The 20,089-nt window shown below is 36.4% G+C and overlaps 1 protein-coding gene across 13 annotated transcripts in view; it reads left to right on the top strand.

Annotated features, from left to right (window-relative positions):
- FOXP1 (forkhead box P1) overlaps positions 1-20,089 on the top strand; it is a 780,655-nt gene that overhangs the window by 319,730 nt on the left and 440,836 nt on the right. For 2 of the 13 annotated variants that reach the window (XM_070738217.1, XM_070738211.1), the window contains exon 6: positions 4,680-4,755. The exons of the other annotated variants lie outside the window; for them this stretch is intronic. The gene's annotated coding sequence lies outside the window, so the exon portion shown is untranslated. The remainder of the gene's footprint in view (positions 1-4,679; positions 4,756-20,089) is intronic. 13 annotated transcript variants of the gene reach the window in all.

Raw genomic sequence — 20,089 nt, 5'->3', positions numbered from 1 at the left:
GAAAAGAACTACAAAACCTGTATCTAATTGTCTGATTATTTAAAATAAAATAAAGCATTGGCATGATGGTGGTTATTGAAATCTCTATTTTTTTTAAATGGGGGGGGAATCACAAGAGAGATTCTACGAAGTTAAGTTAATATATATTTTACTATAGCTAAATATGATTTAAAATTGTTGTTTAGAAAAATGCTAAAGAATGCAACAGATTAATTTAGTGACCCGAGTAATCAATTTTCTGGATTTTTTAAATTGCTAAAGGCTTCTATGAAACTATATTTCTCTTTTTGTGTCTATGTTTGTGTGATTTTTTATTGTTTGTTTTGAGAATGTCTTAAACCCATATTTTCATTGATATTTAAAAACTTGGACATTTCACATTAAGAATTGAAGAATTGAAATTCATAGAATAAAAGGCACTTGTTAATCATGTTATAATTGTATTTTATAGGAATTCGTTAAAAGATAAAGCTGCTTTAAAGAATTTCTGACAAGTGCTATCTATGTTCATGAGCCTGCACGATCCAAACAAAGCACATTTTTAAGAATCAAATCTGAATTATTTCACAGCTGTAAGCTTTTAGTGTAAAATGTAAATGGAGTGTTAGGTTTGTTCACTTAGGCTGCATTATCAAAGGTAGTTTCCAAGAAAATTTCTAGCGTATAAAATAAGTTATAAAAAAAGGCATAGCAGTCCAACAAAATTTCAAATGTCAAGTTATAATAGTGTTCACAGAGACATGCAGACTCTACTAAACCATAAGTGATTGTGGACGTACATTCTTCTGTGCTATTATTTGAGTCAGGATAGTTTATTTATTTGCTAAGAAGTCATATTTATTCTGTTTACTTTTGGCCTTTTTTCATGTCTTCCTCAAAGTTTGTTAACATAAAATAGAAAACATTTTTATGTATGTTGATACTGATCCAGATATAGTGGCATGAGAACACCAGGGCTGCAATTTTAGACTTTTGTTGCTGCTTGTCAGAAAATAGTTTCACAAATGCAAGAATTATGTTTGATGCATGTTTGGCTAAGAAATATTTGGCATGTGATAACGATTCTCCTCTAGCTGTAGAACACTGTTCATCCATATCAAGCATACTATTATTTCATCACAATTTTTTTTTTTAGTTCACGTGTGTCACCTTCTACCACAGGAGTTTCTTTCAGCCTCAAAGTCTTCCTTATCAGTGTTAATTCAAATTTCATAGTATTTGTTCCTCCAATAGTACAGTGGTCCCATCCATTATACTTTAAAAAACAAAAACAAAGAAGAAATAAGATGTTACTAAAATATTAAAACAATTGCTTTTCTTGGCATTCAGTCTGAACAGGAAGTGAGATCATTAGCTAGAGAGGAATGTGCTATTTTATCTAGACTAGAGACTAGAAGGCAAAAATGGCTACTTGTTTTCTCTCTTAAATATCCCTTATATTTATTTGATACTTGATAGGTGCATAAACACAGTGTAAAATCTGGTCTGTGTGACAGGGTGTCCAGCAAAACAGGGAAATCAGGTAATTATCAGAGAAATCAGCGGTTCGGGAAATATCAGGGAATTATCAGGGAATTTATGAAAAAAACCCCGGTATAAATCAGAGGACCAAATTGTATTAAAATATTTAAAAGTCAGAGAACAATCATGTTTTTTAAAAAATGGATCGTGCTGCCTGGCAGAGTCAACCAAAAATAAGCATAACTGTGGTAGCAACTTGCCTCCTTAGCTACCGATATTTCTCCACGGCTCAGCCGTTTGGTATAATGTCATTTATGACCATGCTTTAACTAGATCGCAAGTTACAGGGAAATGTCAGGGAAATATTAGGGAATTTCAAAATGCTTTCCCCCAAATCTCAATTAAAATTCTTCGTTATTACATGTATAGCAAACATAATGATCTTATATTTGACACCTGTCTCCTCTGATCCATAGCTTGCATTGTATTCAGTTGCTACATTATCATAAAAAAACTGTAATAGTATTATGACAGCTTCAGTGTTGGTTTAGATTGTCAGAGAAGATCAAAGATGGTGGTACCATTCTAGAATCTGATTGATTGATTGATAATTATCCCTGTGTATATAAAAAGCTAATTAAAATATTGACAAGTACAAGGTGCTTGATCTCTTACATCTCAAACACACATTATGTACAATCTGCAGAAGAAGATAAATGTCAGATTGGAGTAAGATTCCAAATGTTGCAGAAGATATTATGTACCAGTTAAAACGGGTGCGTCCAGAAACGGCTTTTTAATAATGTGGAATCACATTACTTCATTCATAGAATTCTAAAGGCAGTCAATGTCTTCATGTCTGTGTTTTACTGAATTCTGCAAAGAAAAAAAAAAGAACATGATTGCATGATATCTTTTGAAAAGAAGTGTTAACAACCTCCTGTTGGGTGGCACTGACGGCCATTTGATTATATCCAGACAGTAACTGTAGAAAATAACCATCACTTGCTTATGGATTTTTTGTAATATTTAGTTGCAGTTGAATATTATCTACTTTGCATTGAGACAAAAGTTTTTTAACTATAGGCAAACAGTGAGTGTGTGGTTTGGTAAATGAAAAGCAGATGCCCTACCTCACTACCAAATGTGCAAATTTTGGCATGATTAATGCCATTATTTTTAAGTTGTCGGAAGTAATAGTTTTCTATCTTGGCTTATTATATTTAAGATTTGATCTTTAAGATTTAATTACTTGCACTTTGTGGCTGATTTTAATTTATGAACCCACATTACATGTTTGTTCATCTTTATTTTAATTTTATTTTTTCCCCAATATTTTTTTATTAATTTTCTTAAAATTAACACACAGACTTACAAACATTCAACATAAAGTGTGGGGATGTATCTTCCCCGCTTTTCTCAAAAGTATAAATGCAGATACAGAAAAAGGAATACATAGTTAAATACATAATTCAATACTACTAATGCAAAAATATCTAATAAGGAAAAATTGATATTATAAAAAAAGAAAAATAGTTGTAATAGTATAAAACCAAACAGTCTTATCAATTTTATGTATATAAACTAATTCTAGTATTATTCTTATAAAGAAAAAGGAAAATTTAAACCAAAACATCTATATCTATTTTTAATTTTCTGTTATTTTTTTTTCTTATCTATCCATACATAAACTTTGTTCCATGTTTCATAAAATTTCGTTTCTTCTTGATCGTTTAAGTGTCTTGTCATCATATCCATTTCCGCGCAATCTAATATTTTTGTAAAAACTTCCTCTTCTTTGGGGATATTTTCCCCTTTCCAGGTTTGCGCGTAAATAATCCTTGCCGCTGTGAAAATATGTATAATTAAATACAAAATTTCTTTTTTGTAATTTTGGTTAGTACTGTAATTCCTAGTAAGCAGAACTCCGGGGTAATTTCTATGTTTTGCTTTACTATCTCTTTTGTCATTTTCTCTATCATTCTCCAGTACATTTTAGCTTTGTTACATGTCCACCATTGGTGGTAGTAGGATCCTATTTCTTTCTTACATTTCCAACACAAAGGTGATGTCTTGGGAAACATTTTTGCTATTCTACTTGGTGGGAGATGCCATCTATAGAACATTTTAATTTGATTTTCTTTTAAAGAAACTGATTTTGTCATTTTCCAGTTGTGCATCCAAACTTTCTCCCATGTGTCTATGTCTATTTCTTTGCCTATATTTCTACATCACAGTATCATACTGTCTTTTAAAGTTAAGTCAATATTCTTGTGAGCAATCAAATATTTGTATATTTTCCCAATTACTCTGTTTTGATTTATAGTAATTAAGTTACTTAATAAATTTTTATTTTTATTAAATATATAAAGTATGCTGTCTTTCTGGTATCTAGATCTGATCTGTGCATAGTGCCACCAATTGATTTGTATCACTTCTTCTTGTAATTTAATTCTAGTTTTTAATTTCATTTGATCGTCTAACAAGTCTTTATATCTTATTATTCTTGTATCCTTGATAGAGTTTGGATGTATTATTGCATCTAATGGGGCAACCCAATCCGGAATTGTTAAAAAGTGGTTTTTCTTTATATCTTTCCATACATCAAATAAATATTTTCTTAGTGTATGTCTTTTAAAATAAGAATGGTTTTTATCTTTATCATACCATACGAAGGCATGCCAGCCAAGCATAAGGTCATGTCCTTCTAATTTTAATGTTCTCTTATCCTCTAAGGTTATCCAATTTTTAATCCATGTTAAGGCGGCTGCCTGGTAATATAATTTCCAATTTGGGAGGGCAAAACCTCCCCTCTCTTTTATATCTTCTAACATATTTATCTTAATTCTTGCCTTTTTGCCTTGCCATAGAAATTTTCTAACCACATTTGTTAAATTTTTTAAAAAAATTGCCCCTGGATTTATTGGGATCACTTGAAATAAAAATAAAACCTTGGGTAAGATATTCATCTTAATTGTGGCAATTCTTCCCAGAAAAGATATTTTTAAGTTGTTCCATATTTCTAAATCTTTTTTAATTTCATTAATTAATTTTATATAATTATCATTTTTTAATGTTATTGTTTTGGCTGTTAACCATATTCCCAAATACTTTACTTTTTTAACTATTTGTATTCCAGAAATACGTTCTAAATTGTTTTCTTGTACTTTATTCATGTTTTTTGTTATAAATTGTGTTTTATTTTTATTTATTTTCAGACCTGCTACCTTACCATATTGTTCTATTGTCTGGATTAATCTTGGTGCTGTAGCTATCGGATCTTCCATTATAAAGGTCAGATCATTTGCAAAAGCCTGAACTTTATATATCTCTTTTCCAACGGTTAACCCTTTTATCTTTGGATCTGCTCTTATTTTTATTAATAGTGTTTTTAAGGTCATGATGAACAGGAGGGGTGAAATAGGACATCCTTGTCGAACTCCTTTATTTATTTTAAACGCTTCCAATTGCTCATTATTTAATATGATTTTTGTTGTTTGTTCTGAATAAATAGCATCTATTAAATTGACAAATTTAGGGCCAAATCTCATTTTATTTAGTTGCATTTTTATAAATGTCCAATTAACGTTGTCAAAGGCTTTTTGAGCATCTAAAAACATTAATGATAATGTTTTATCTGGATGTTGCTCATATTCTAATACAATAATAAAAATTGTTCTAAGGTTATTTTTAATCTGTCTGCCTGGCAGGAAACCATTCTAGTCTGAATGAATTTTACTATTTATAACCGTTTTCAACCTATCTGCATATATTGCAATAAATATTTTATAATCAACGTTTAATAATGATATTGGTCTATAGTTTTTGATTTTTTCCATTGCTGTATCCGGTTTGTGAATTAAAGTTATCAAAGATTCAGACCATGATTTAGGAATTTTACCATCTAACCTGCATTCATTAAAGATTTGCAACATATTATTTCTTAATGTTTCATTTTCTGTTTTGTACCACTCTGTTGGAATAGCGTCTGGTCCTGTGGCTTTGTTATTTTTTTGCTTCTTAATAGTTATAAGGAGTTCTTCCATTGTTATGGGACTCTCCATCCTCTCCTGTTGTTCTTCTGTTAATTGGGGTAATTCTGAACTTTCTAGATATTTAAATACTTCATCTTCCTCTATATTATCATTTTTATACAATTCTTTAAAAAAAATTGTACTATATTTGCTTTTCCTTCTGTGTCATATTTTATTGTTCCATCTTTATCTTCTAATTGTTTAATTAATTTAGATTGTCTCTGTTTTCTCAGTTTATATGCTAACCATCTACCTGGTTTATTGGCATGTTCAAAATATTGTTGCTTAGCTCTTTTTATTTTTTCCAGCATTTGATTCTGTTCTTCCAATCTAATTTTATGTTTAATTAAATTTATTTTTTCCCCCAAATCCTTATTTTTCATGTTTTGTTGTGATATAAATTCTAGTTGTTTTAATTCATTCGTTAATTGTTCATATTTTCTTTTCTTTTCTTTGTTGTATTTTGCTGTGTAAGATATTGTTAATCCTCTTATGTACGCTTTAGTTGCATCCCATAGGTTTTGGGGAGTAGTATCTGTATTTTTATTAATTTCAAAGAATGTTTTTAATTCCTTCTCAATCCATTCTTTGTATTCTTTCTCTTTCAGAATGTTTCTATTCATTTGCCAATTGTAATGCTTTTTACTATTTCTCATATAGACTATAACTGGGTTATGATCCGCCCATGTGTTAACATCTATTTCCACCTCTTGTATATATTCTGCTGTTATTTTAGGAGCCCACACCATATCTATTCTAGTCCAAATTTTGTGGGGGTTTGAATAGAAAGTATATTGCCTTTTTTGGGGGTGTCTTTCCCTCCAAATATCATTCAATAGTAATTCTGCTTTCATTTTCTGAAAAGTGGAGGGTAATAAATTCTTTTTTTTCTTTTTACTATTTTTTTCTCCCCCGAGTGATCTAATTGTCTATTTGTTATTGCATTAAAATCTCCAATAATTAACATATTTTCCAAATTTAACTCTATAATTTTTTGATGTAATTTTTTATAAAATGTGATTTGGTCGTCATTTGGGGCATATATAGAAACAATAGCAAGAGGTCTAGGTTCAATATTAACTTGGACAATCAAAATTCTACCTTCGTTATCACTAAATAATTGTTTGGAATTTATAGAACTCTCAACATACATTGCTACTCCTCTTTTCCTTTGATCTGCTAATGCAGCATACATATTTCCAATTTTAGTATTTAGCAATAAATTCCACTTACTTTTTTTTATATGTACTTCTTGAAGTATAACAATTTGAGCTTTTTGGTTCTTGATTTTGGAAAATATTTGTTTTCTTTTTTTTGGTTCATTTAGTCCATTAACATTTACTGAGAAAATTTTTAAGTCTCTCGATGTGGTCATTTATTGTACTTTTTGGTTTCCTGCTGAGGTTGCTTTCTTCTGGCCCCGTGGTCCTGCTCCTCCACTTGTGCTGATGCCCCCATGGCTTCCGCCTGCATTACTTCCAGTTCTCTTGTTAGCTGTTCCATTTCGCTTATTCCACTATTTTCATAGAAGTCTCTTGCTTGGTCTAAATTCTCCAGCTTGTATCTTGTGGATTTCCATGTCAGTGACAGTCCTTGTGGAATAAGCCAGCGAAAAGTTATGTTCTCTTTGATCAAAATTTTGGTCAAAAATTGGTAATCTCTTCTGTTCTCTCTAACACTTCTTGGAATTTGTTTTAATATTTTTATTTATTTGCCTTTGTGTTGTAGTTGACCAGTTCTTGACCAATGCAGTATATCATCTCTCAAAGTTTTTCTTACAAATTTGATGTGAATCTCTCGTGGAAGGTTGTGGCGACGTTTGTAACTATTTGAAATTCTGTAAACTTCATCGATTTCTTTTATTATTTCTAGTGGGTCTATCTTGAGGATTTTCCCAATAATTTCAGCCATGGTGGCCTTTAAATCTTCATCCTTCTCTTCTATTATATTTTGAAATCGTAGCATGTTTGTTCATCTTTAATGTGGGTAAGGATATGGGACTAGTAATTGTCATCAACACTAACTTCTGCTAATGTCTGATTTGAGTTCTGTGGGTTAAGAAGCCATGATATCAAGATAGGTTTTATTAATCCAAATTTTGGGTTTTTTAGAAGTTTCCAATTCATTCCAGGTTAATTTTTTTTTGCTTAGAGAAGAATATCCCAGTGCAAAGTTCATTTTGCCAGAACTTGAAATATAAGATTCATTAAGGTACAATTTGATATAAGCTATCAAGATGTATATGGATGACCTGAATTTGTACAGAAAATCAGAAACAGAGATACAGTCACTAACCAACACTGTGCGAATCTTCAGTAATGACATCAGCATGGAGTTTGACCTGGATAAATGTGCCACAGTAGCACTGAAAAAGGGGAAAATCACTGAAAGTGAGGGCATTGAAATGCCAAATGGTGAAACCATCAAATGCCACCAGCCAGAAGCCTACAGATACTTGGGCATCTTGCAACTGGATAATATCAAGCACGGCCATTTGTGAAAACTGTGATCAGCAAAAAGTACATCCAGAGGACCAGAAAAATTTTGAAGAGCAAACTGAATGGTGGCAGAGAGAGAGAGACAGGGACGAGCAAGAGAACTGAAGATGGAAGACGGCAAGCTACAGAGAGAGAGAGAGAGAGAGAGAGACGGGGGACAGAAGCAGGCAAGCTAGAGGGAGAGACAATTGAGGAGGGGAATTTATTTTAAATTGTTTCGATTCTCAACCAAATCGGTTCTCAACCACACTTCCAGAACGAATTGTGGTCGAGAACCGAGGTACCACTGTACAATGTTTTGAAAGAAACACCTAAAGACACCTAAGAAGTTACTCCTTTTGGGAACAATTACAAAAGCCAGATTTGGTAGTATGAAACCATAAAGAACTACTATATAACTTTAGAGCAGGTTCAGTATGGATATAGCAACATTCAAGTTTTAGGTATTTTCTAAAGCTGATTTAATATGTCTATCACTTTAACACTGAGATGTAAAGTACAATCCGGGTTTCCTGAAGCAAAAGAAAAACTTTTTTTTTCTTTTCAGTGGAATTACCATTTTGAGTGATATGGTAATGCTATTTTTTAAAAAGTAAACTTGGGGCGCCCTGGCTGTATACCATAACAAGGGAGCTTTGAGGATCAGTTATATCCTAAAGCTAATAAGTTAACATTAGCTAAGTGCCCAACAATTCATGCTTGCATCTGAATGGACATTCAATAAAGGAACTTTCAGTCTTCAACTACTTGAGCATAGTGTTTCCTTCCTTTGGCAAATGCAGGGTAGATCTGGTTTATTTCATCCAAAATGTCCCAAATCAGTGAGAGATATACATTCTTTTTACCGTTCCAGAGATGCATTATTTATACAGAGTGCTAAAGATATTTTCAGTTAAAGTTATGCAGAGATTTTATTATAAGCTTTGCTACGATTGTGTGGCTCTTGCATATCCTTTGAGAAAGTACACTTAATATTTGTAAGGAACATATTCTAAGTGGCACAGTTGTACCCACTGTGATTCTCTGTTGGGTAGGTGATGTGATTAAAGTAGAAACTAGTGAATGCATATTATTTACTCTTACTGACTGAAATTACATTTTTCTATTTTAGGTTTTTTTTATTAAGTTGATAATTTTGAATTGTCTTAACAAAGATCTTTATAGCAGTAATTGTTTTCATACAATACACTTTTTATAATGCTTATAATTGTGAGATACTAGTGTGTAAGCAAGATTTTGATTTGGAAGAACAGCTGGAGAAGTCTGCCCTTCACAGATAGGTACATTTGTCTGTTCATCAAGATATCTGCATGAAATAATTGTCCAAAATTTAGAACAGTTCTAACTTTAGCGTGATTTAATGTATTTCTAATGACTGTGCTTGAAAATAATTTTGAAAGTCGTGTATGCTGGACACTTTTGATGAAGGGGCCAATCAGATCTTAAATGTAATTGCTGTGATGGTTGGTTTTAAAAATGGACTACACATGAAACATTAAGCGGTCAATGGTTACTTTTATTTATGGTGGTTTTGTGACTTATATTTTACTTTATCAAAAGCAGTAAGACTTAAATGTTTCAGATGAGTTGGAGGAGGCTGTTGTGATCATATCCTGTTTGTGGCTTTCTCATAAGTTGTGGAATATATATATTGGGCTAGATATGCATAGTCTTCACAGGTTTTGTGTTTATATGTTTGCTTTTTTATAGATTATAATGAACCAAGTGTTGCTTCGTTAGTTTGTTGTCAGAAAATGTGTACGTTGTAGGTTCTTTCACTAATGTTTTTAATAGGAAAGTGAACACAAGAACAAGGGGACACAATCTGAAGTTAGTTGGGGGAAAGATCAAAAGCAACATGAGAAAATATTATTTTACTGAAAGAGTAGTAGATCCTTGGAACAAACTTCCAGCAGACGTGGTTGGTAAATTCACAGTAATTGAATTTAAACATGCCTGGGATAAACATATATCCATTGTAAGATAAAATACAGGAAATAGTATAAGGGCAGACTAGATGGACCATGAGATCTTTTTCTGCCGTCAGTCTTCTATGTTTCTATGTTTCTAATGTAGTTTATAGCATCATCGTTACACGGCATAGTGTGATAAGCAGCATATGTACTCAAGGAATAGTTGGCCTGGCCTGGAGAAATCATAGTTGCTGGCCATGTGAAAAATGGCACTTTTGAAAGAAGTCCTTAATAATATTTTACCTTAATTGTTTTTAAAATTATATTCTTGATAAGTCATATTTGTGATGGTGGCTATAGGAAAAAATATTTCTAGGCAACACACAGCACTATAATAATGACAGTATTCATTCAATTATGTATACAGTAGTACCTCTAGATATGAGCTGCTCCACATGCGAGTATTCCAAGTTACAAGCCATGAGGGGAGAGAAATTTGTGTTCCAGACCCGAGCTCAAATTCGGGATACGAGCCGAGCGTCCACTAGGTGGCGCAAGAATCCTTGCTTTTGGTTATCTCGGAGTGGAAAAACAAAGTCTAAAGCCATTTGTTCCAGATACGAGTTGTTCGACATACAAACTCCCTTCTGGAACGAATTAAACTCGTATCTAGAGGTACTACTGTATATTCAAAATAGCATTCTTGAACTGTTGGCTAATACCTAAGAGTTAGAAACATAGAAACATAGAAGACTGACGGCAGAAAAAGACCCCATGGTCCATCTAGTCTGCCCTTTTACTATTTCCTGTATTTTATCTTACAATGGATATATGTTTATCCCAGGCATGTTTAAATTCGGTTACTGTGGATTTACCAACCACATCTGCTGGAAGTTTGTTCCAAGGATCTACTACTCTTTCAGTAAAATAATACTTTCTCATGTTGCCTTTGATCTTTCCCCCAACTAACTTCAGATTGTGTCCCCTTGTTCTTGTGTTCACTTTCCTGTTAAAAACACTTCCCTCCTGAACCCTATTTAACCCTTTAACATATTTAAATGTTTCGATCATGTCCCCCCTTTTCCTTCTGTCTTCCAGACTATACAGATTGAGTTCATTAAGTCTTTCCTGATACGTTTTATACTTCAGACCTTCCACCATTCTTGTAGTCCGTCTTTAGACCCGTTCAATTTTGTCAATATCTTTTTGTAGGTGAGGTCTCCAGAACTGAACACAGTACTCCAAATGTGGTCTCACCAGCGCTCTATATAAGGGGATCACAATCTCCCTCTTCCTGCTTGTTATACCTCTAGCTATGCAGCCAAGCATCCTACTTGCCTTTCCTACTGCCCGACCACACTGCTCACCCATTTTGAGACTGTCAGAAATCACTACCCCTAAATCCTTCTCTTCTGAAGTTTTTGCTAACACAGAACTGCCAATGCAATACTCAGATTGAGGATTCCTTTTCCCCAAGTGCATTATTTTACATTTGGAAACATTAAACTGCAGTTTCCATTGCTTTACCATATTACAGACCCCTCCAGGAATATCAACCCTATTGCACACTTTAGAGTCATCGGCAAATAGGCAAACCTTCCCTACCAAACCTTCCCCTATGTCACTCACAAACATATTAAAAAGAATAGGACCCAGAACAGACCCTTGTGGCACACCGCTTGTAACCTGTCTCTGCTCAGAATACTCGCCATTAACAATAACTCTCTGATGTCTATGCTTCAGCCAGCTTGAAATCCACTGAACTATCCAGGGATTAAGTCCAATCTTCACTAATTTATCTATCAGCTCTTTATGTGGAACCGTATCAAAGGCTTTGCTGAAGTCCAGATAGGCAATATCCACGGCACCACCTTGATCCAACACCTTTGTGACATAGTCAAAGAACTCAATGAGATTAGTCTGACACGATTTGCCTTCAGTAAAGCCATGCTGATTTGGGTCCAATAAGTTATTGTTTTTTAGATGCTGATTTATCCTCTTTTTGAGTAGAGTCTCCATCATTTTAACTACAACTGATGTCAAGCTAACTTTATCCATCTTTACCTTTAGGATCCATAGTTTTGGGAATTCAATTTCAACTGTTCTTTGAAATCAATGGAGATAACTTAAATCTTAACTTTACAGAGAGTCCTTATGAAAGCAATTGCCTTGGACAGAGACTATTTGAAGTTACAACATCAGTGACCAATGCCCATTTTTATGACTTTTGCAATGTCTCTCTCTCTTGATCATGTGTATGCCATTACAGTTTGTTAGTATGGGTTACCCTGTGCCTGATACTGTTTTTCTTTGTACCCCCATCCCGCAGAGTGGAGAGATTGCCTAAACAAGCTACTATTCTATAATTGCTTTCCCTCAAAGTTAACAAACTCAGCTCTATGACCTTAATAATTGACTAGAACCCTGCAGCTGCTACCTGAAATTGACAAGATTTTAATCATTTTACACTAAATGTTTTTGTTTGCTTCCTCAGCAGCTCATGGTCAACATTCTATACAAACAGCTGCTTATAGCACCTTCCTTTTCATTTCTACTTACTTTCTTGTAAACCCATCTTCTCCAAAGAATAAAATACAACATCAAAATTGAATGGGTCCAAAGACGGGCTACCAAGAATGGTGGAAGGTCTTAAGCATAAAACGTATCAGGAAAGACTTCATGAACTCAATCTGTATAGTCTGGAGGACAGAAGGAAAAGCAGGGACATGATCGAAACATTTAAATATGTCAAAGGGTTAAATAAGGTCCAGGAGGGAAGTGTTTTTAATAGGAAAGTGAACACAAGAACAAGGGGACACAATCTGAAGTTAGTTGGGGGAAAGATCAAAAGCAACATGAGAAAATATTATTTCACTGAAAGAGTAGTAGATCCTTGGAACAAACTTCCAGCAGACGTGGTAGATAAATCCACAGTAACTGAATTTAAACATGCCTGGGATAAACATATATCCATCCTAAGATAAAATACAGAAAATAGTATAAAGGGCAGACTAGATGGACCATGAGGTCTTTTTCTGCCGTCAGACTTCTATGTTTCTATGTTTCTATCAATTCTCTTCTTGATAGTTATCTCATTGCCAGTGTGAGTATTTCAGTGGGCAGAATAATGAAGGTGGTGAGAGGAAGAGATTTTCCCTTTTACCCAGTTACCTGATCAGTCAAGTTCGAGAAACTTTCCCCACTGTTTGGTCTCACCCAGCTTTTTGAGGTCATATTCTACCAATTCTGTAAAACAAGGAAAAGCATAGCTATGATCATTTGATTTTTCACTTGGTGACTGCTTCACTTAACAATCCAGTTACTAATCCCAACTGTGGTCACTAAATGAGGATTACCTGTACCCATGCATATTGCGAATTTACATTGCCATATATAACTCCATTAATAAATATCACGTAAAGTTAACAGTTGGAAAGTGCTTGTGATCATCAAAAAGTTTCTAGGCGTAGAATACTGTCTCTAAAGTAAATGTCCAACTAGACATTGTGTGCAATCAACCTTGCAACTTCTACATTTTAAATTGTTCAATATTTCCCTTTCTCCTTTAACAGATAAAAAAGATCTATTAATTTTAGGATTTAAATAGTTGATACTTTGCTCTATATTTTTTTCTGTGTACTTATAAGGTAAAAAAGTGGGATAAAATTTAATAAATATAAATATACATTCCACTATTCTTATAGTTTAAATAATATCAGGAAGATTATGGATAAAACAGTGTCTTGGAAAATATCTATGTACACAGGTAGTCCTTGACTTACAAAATTGGGACCAGAATTATCATAGCTAAGCAATAGAAGTTGCTGCATTCTACAGATCACTGCGTTTGTTTCAGATTTTTCTTTAAAACATTAATGAACATTTCAGGTCTGAAGGGGAAAAAAACCCTGTGAGCAGTGATGACATTCTATAAAAATGTTATTGCCTATGCATATGTCGCATTGGCTTGACTTCTATTACAGGAGCAGCATATTTTGTACATTGGTATTAACAATGCAAACACCCTGAAATGCTAATAGTGCTAGTAAGCTTTTAATTCCATGGAATTTATTGCTTGCTGTATTTTCATGAATTTATAACGCTTTGATTCTTAAGAGCCCCTTTTAATCAATTTTGCCTGGCACGGAACATAATAAACAACTTGTGGGTGCTAAAGTGCCACATGGGGGAGGACAGCTAACGAGAAAGTTAAATGTTTCTGCCACTAGCAGTTTATCTGCTGTTTTTTTCATGAGACGCTACTACGAATAATGTACTTACTAGCTCTGCCATAGAAGTGAGATGCAACAACATGGACATAGCATTCAGGGACTGTACATAATCAGGGCAGAACTATTTTTGTGACTCTTGTATAATTGCAGCTTTTATGTCATATCTCTACTTTTAAATCATAACCTCTCACTAAAATTTTGTATATGTGCATGGTTCATAGGAAAGATAAACAGTGAAAAACGTGAATCAAAACTCTACCAAATTTTAAAAACAAGAAAAGGCTACTTTTAAAATAATAGTGTTGGTTCTGTTTGACAATAAAAATGCAAAATGTTGGCTTAATGGACAGTAGGAAAAAAAGAATTTAGATGATCAAGTACCATAAAGCTGAAAATGTCATTTGATTCTCCAAACTGCACCAACTTTATATAATTGCCCTTTTAAATTATCCCTAGTGGCCCATGAAATTTGCAAAATAGAGCATTTAGGATTTGATTTACTTATATGATGCACTTTGGTGATGCTTTTAATTAATATTGTTAAGTAAGAAAACCAATCTGCAGTTTTTCAGTTTCTCAGAAAAGCAGTTTTCACATGTCCGGAGCCAAAATAGATCTCTTGCAAGTGAAGATGCATTCTAAGGCTGATCTCTTTCCCAGTTTTGCTTCGCAAGGATCTCTGTATGCTTTCCATCTCCATATGTCAGTCAGATAATTGTTTTTGTTCTAAATAGATTGCACTGGAAAAAGAAAATCTTGGTGTGCAACACAATTTTCTCATCTTCCCCCCACAGGTTATTGTTAATAAATTTAAGTCACAATCTTGAAAAAGCTTACTTGCATAGTTTGCTTTTTTTTTCTTTAAAGTGTTTGTAGAAGAACAAAATCAAGGAACGTTGCATTGATTTATGAACTTGGAGTCACCAAGGCTATCCAATTTGCCCTATAAAATGACAATGACTATGATTATGTTTCAGCATGTTTAATAAAACTATCTCTGTTTAATGGAAGGTTCGTATAGTATTAAAAGAACAAATATATAAAAAAACCAAATAGATTTGAACCTCATTTGTCTAGTAAGAGTTTCAGAATAAGAAGGGTATTTGACATACAGAGGTGATTAAAAAAATATCATTCTGGTTATAAAACTGCTTCAATGTGGCAATGTTACTTATGTGTTAGCAGGTATATAGTTTTGTTCAGTCTCCTTGCTTGTTCAAATATAATTAAGTTTCTATCCATAAGCAGAGTCTGGGATGGATCTGTGGATGCTGGAGAATATACAGATTTCTGGGTTTTTATAGGTATTGAATACAAACTGTGGGATCTATTGATGATTTAACTCAGATTTAGACATGTATGATTAGCTCACATATTATAGGCACCTTCTCCAGTGTGGTTGCATTAGACTCCTGGCAAGAGATGACCAGAAAAGCAGTTGGGCCACTCGATGCCAATGGTCAGAAGGGGATAATCAGAGAAGACAAGGAGATTGCTTAGAGGCTAAATGACTTCTTTGCCTTCGTTTTCACTGAGTATAGAGAACAATTGCCTGCCACTGAATTAGTTTTCTCAGGGAGGGAATTAGAAGAATTAAACCAGATAGAGATAAACAAGGAAGATGTTCTTCCATGCCTTTCTAAACTAAATGTCAACAAATCGCCGGGTCCAGATGGTATCCACCCTAGAGTTCTCAAGGAACTCAAGTGTGAAATTGCTGAACTTCTAGCTAAAATATATAATCTTTCTCTAAGATCAGGCACTGTACCTGAGGATTGGAGGGAGGCAAATGTAACCCTTAACTTCAAGAAAGGATCCAGATGTGATCCAGGAAATTATAGACCAGTCAGTTTAACCTCAGTTCCAGGTAAAGAGATGGCAACCATTATTAAAGATAAAATTACTGGGCACACAGAAAAACAGGCATTGCTGAAAGAAAATCAACATGGTTTTTGCAAAGGCAAATCATGTCTTACTAACTTGTTAGAATTGTTTGAGGGTGTAAATAAACACACAGATAAAGGTGACCCAGTTGATATTGTATATCTTGACTTTCAAAAGGCTTTTGACAAAGACTCCTAAAAAAAAGCTCTTCAGCCACAGAATTAGAGGACAGGTCTTGTCCTGGATTGGTAGCTGGGTAAATTGTGGGAAGCAAAGGGTGGCAATAAATTGACAGTTCTCTGGGTGGAAAGAAATGAGAAGTGGTGTACACCAAGGTTCAGTTTTGGGACCTTTACTTTTTAATTTATTCATTAATGATCTGGATGTAGAAGTAAATAGTGAGGTAGCAAAGTTTGGTGACGGCACTAAATTGTTCTGGGAGGCCTTAGAGAAACAGATGGCCAGAGGGGCTAGAGAAACTAAGAAGCGGAAACATCTCAGCCCCCAAGGGGACAAGAAAACCATTACCAGTCCCTTTGCCGCTCACACTTTGCAGCACCCAACTGCCACCAGCAATCGCTACTGAGCTTGACTTAGCTCAGATGTCTGAACTTGGCCCTTCCACTGGGTTCAGGCCTCCACAGTCCCTGTCGCCAACCAATACTTTCAGCATTCAGGATGACTCCAGGGCAAGGGCTTCGATTGGTAGCTGGCTAGGTCTTTTTGTAGACCAATAACAGGAAACGACTATGAATGCTTGGTTGAGGGAGATGATAAGATCAAGTCTATCTCTAGAATTTGTCTCAACACTCCCAAGGTTGTGTGTTTAGTTTGAACTCAGTCTAAAGAACTAGCAGACAAGAGTCATTCCATGCCTGGAGTCTATCGCCACTTTCTGAGAAAAAGCATCCCATTTCTTCACTCATGTATATTTAGTTTGAAGTTTCCTCAAGGTTCTGGTAGTTTTGCTAAGATTATTTGAGAATAAAGGACATCAATTTTGATCCCATCATAATTTGATCCTTTCAAGAGAAAAAAGGATGGAGGCTTTCCAAATGATAAATTGAAGAGGCCAATGTGTTACTTATAATCTGGACTCTCCCCCACCCCCAATGCTTTAAAAATAGCATGGCATATTCCTAATGGAATGAAGATTCCAGGCTCCTAATGGTATAAAGGTAGGAGGACATGCTTTCACTGCTGGAATTGCAAGACTATTGTTTCCATTCACAAAGTTAGATATTTCTTGACACCATTAGGATGTTCATGGACTGGAGTTTAACACTTTGAAGTATCCTCAGAATAGTCGTTCTGATTCTTGCATGGGTGACAATGTTAGCTAATGGTCTTCTGTGGAAAGCAGATGTAGTCTACCCAGAAGTTTATTGGCACTGAGTTATGGTCAGTCCAGAAAACACAGTTAAGTGTTAATCTGAAATGAGCCTGAAGTGTGCAATATGGTTGATATTCCTGGAGGGATCTGTAATATGGTAAATAGAAACATAGAAACATAGAAACATAGAAGTCTGACGGCAGAAAAAGACCCCATGGTCCATCTAGTCTGCCCTTATACTATTTTCTGTATTTTATCTTAGGATGGATATATGTTTATCCCAGGCATGTTTAAATTCAGTTACTGTGGATTTATCTACCACGTCTGCTGGAAGTTTGTTCCAAGGATCTACTACTCTTTCAGTGAAATAATATTTTCTCATGTTGCTTTTGATCTTTCCCCCAACTAACCTCAGATTGTGTCCCCTTGTTCTTGTGTTCACTTTCCTATTAAAAACACTTCCCTCCTGGACCTTATTTAACCCTTTAATATATTTAAATGTTTCGATCATGTCCCCCCTTTTCCTTCTGTCCTCCAGACTATACAGATTGAGTTCATTAAGTCTTTCCTGATACGTTTTATACTTAAGACCTTCCACCATTCTTGTAGCCCGTCTTTGGACCCGTTCAATTTTGTCAATATCTTTTTGTAGGTGAGGTCTCCAGAACTGAACACAGTATTCCAAATGTGGTCTCACCAGCATTCTATATAGCGGGATCATAATCTCCCTCTTCCTGCTTGTTATACCTCTAGCTATGCAGCCAAGCATCCTACTTGCTTTCCCTACTGCCTGACTGCACTGTTCACCCATTTTGAGACTGTCAGAAATCACTACGCCTAAATCCTTTTCTTTTGAAATGATTTAGCTTTACTAGATTAATGGTCAAAGCCAGTGATGGCGAACCTATGACACGCGTGTCAGCACTGACACGCGTAGCCATTTTTGGTGACACGCGGCTGCTTCCAAATCTCCCCTCCACTCTGCTGCTGAGCGTCTGGCGGTGGCAAGGAAGAAAGCCAGGGGGCGGGGAGGAAAGCACCCTATGGCAGAGCAGCAGCAGTTCCTCTCCCTGAAGGCAAGAAATTGGCCAATTGCAGGCCCGCTTTCTTCCCCACCCCCCTGGCTTTCCTCCTCCTCTTCCTCCAGACGCTCAGCTGCAGACCGTCTTGGTCCCTCCAGTGCCGCTTTTTTGCTTCTTCGCGCGGCCGAAACGTGGGGCGGAGTAGGCGGCGGCTGCTTCAGGCCCGCCCCCGAGCTGAGCTTCCTTTGGCTTCCTTTGAGGTAAAACTGCAAAGCTCACCTGCTGCCTCGAAGGAAGCCAAAGGAAACTCAGCTCAATGAGGATCGGCTGTTGGTCTCTTCAAGCTGCTGCCGCCCACTGTGGAGATCCCTTCGCCCGAACAGAGGCGGCAGCGGCGGGTTCAAGGGACCAACAGCCGGTCCTTTTTGGGGCTGCGTTGTTGCAGCGTCTGAGGCCGCCGCCTCCGCCTCCAGGCGAAGGGATCTCCGCAGTGGGCGACAGCGGCAGGTTTAAGGGACCAACAGCCGGTCCTTTTCGGGGCTGCGTTGTTGCAGCCTCCGAGGCCGCCCACCGAGGAGATCCCTTCGCCTGGAGGCGGAGGCAGCGGCGGCCTCAGACGCTGCAACAACGCAGCCTCGAAAAGGACCGGCTGTTGGTCCCTTGAACCCCCCCGCCGCCTCTGTTCGGGCGCCCCCCCCGCCCAGGAAAGAGTTGCACATTTGAAAAGCGCGCTGCTTTCCCGTAAAGCCGGCTTTCCTGGCTGGCATAGGGCTTTCCCGGGCAGCTGGCTTGAGCCTTGTGCCGGTTAGCAAAGCCGTCTGCCCGCCGGAGACGTGGAGAGAAAGAAGGGAAAAAGAGGGAGGGAAAGAGGAGAGGAAAGAAGGAGGGAAGGGAGAGAAAAGTGAACGAGAGGGAGAGAGAAAGGGAGGAAGAGGGGAAGGAAGGAAGAGATAAAGGAGAAGAGGAAGAGGAAAAATGAGAGGAGGAGGAAGAGGAGGAAAAGGAGAGGAAGAGGAGGAGGAAAAGGAGAGGAGGAGAAAGCGGAAGAGGAGAAGGAGAAGGAAGACCAGGAGAAGGAGAACCAGAAGGAAATGGAGGAGATGAAGAGGAGGAGAAAAAGGAGAGGAGGAGGAAGAGGAGGAAAAGGAGAGGAAGAGGAGGAGAAAAAGGAGAGGAGGAAGAGGAGGAAAAGGAGAGGAAGAGGAGGAGAAAAAGGAGAGGAGGAGGAAGAGGAGGAGGAGAAAGAAAAGCAGGAGAGGAAGAGTAGGAGAAAAAGGAGAGGAGGAGGAAGAGGAGAAAAAGGAGAGGAGGAGGAAGAGAAGGAGGAGGAGAAAGAAAAGGAGAAGAGGAAGAGGAAAAATGAGAGGAGGAGGAAGAGGAGGAAAAGGAGAGGAGGAGGAAGAGAAGGAGGAGGAGAAAGAAAAGCAGGAGAGGAAGAGTAGGATAAGAGTAGGAGAGAGGGAGAGGGAGGGGAAGAGGGGAAGGAAGGAAGAGAGAAAGAGAAAAAAGTGGAAGGAAGTGAGAAGGAAAGAAAGGAAGAGAGAGAGGGAGAGAGAGAGAGCAAGAAAGAAAGAGTGAGAGATGAGAGAGGAAGGAAGAGAGTGAGAGAGAGTGAGAGTGTTTTTTTCTCAAGGTGACACACCACCTGAGTTATGCTCGGTTTTTTGGCGAATTTTGACACACCAAGCTCAAAAGGTTGCCCATCACTGGTC

This window comes from Erythrolamprus reginae, chromosome 2 (genome assembly GCF_031021105.1).
Source record: "Erythrolamprus reginae isolate rEryReg1 chromosome 2, rEryReg1.hap1, whole genome shotgun sequence".
NCBI lineage: Eukaryota > Metazoa > Chordata > Lepidosauria > Squamata > Dipsadidae > Erythrolamprus > Erythrolamprus reginae.
The sequence above is the reverse complement of the archived record's forward strand: the minus strand, read 5'-3'. Positions and strand labels throughout refer to the sequence as shown.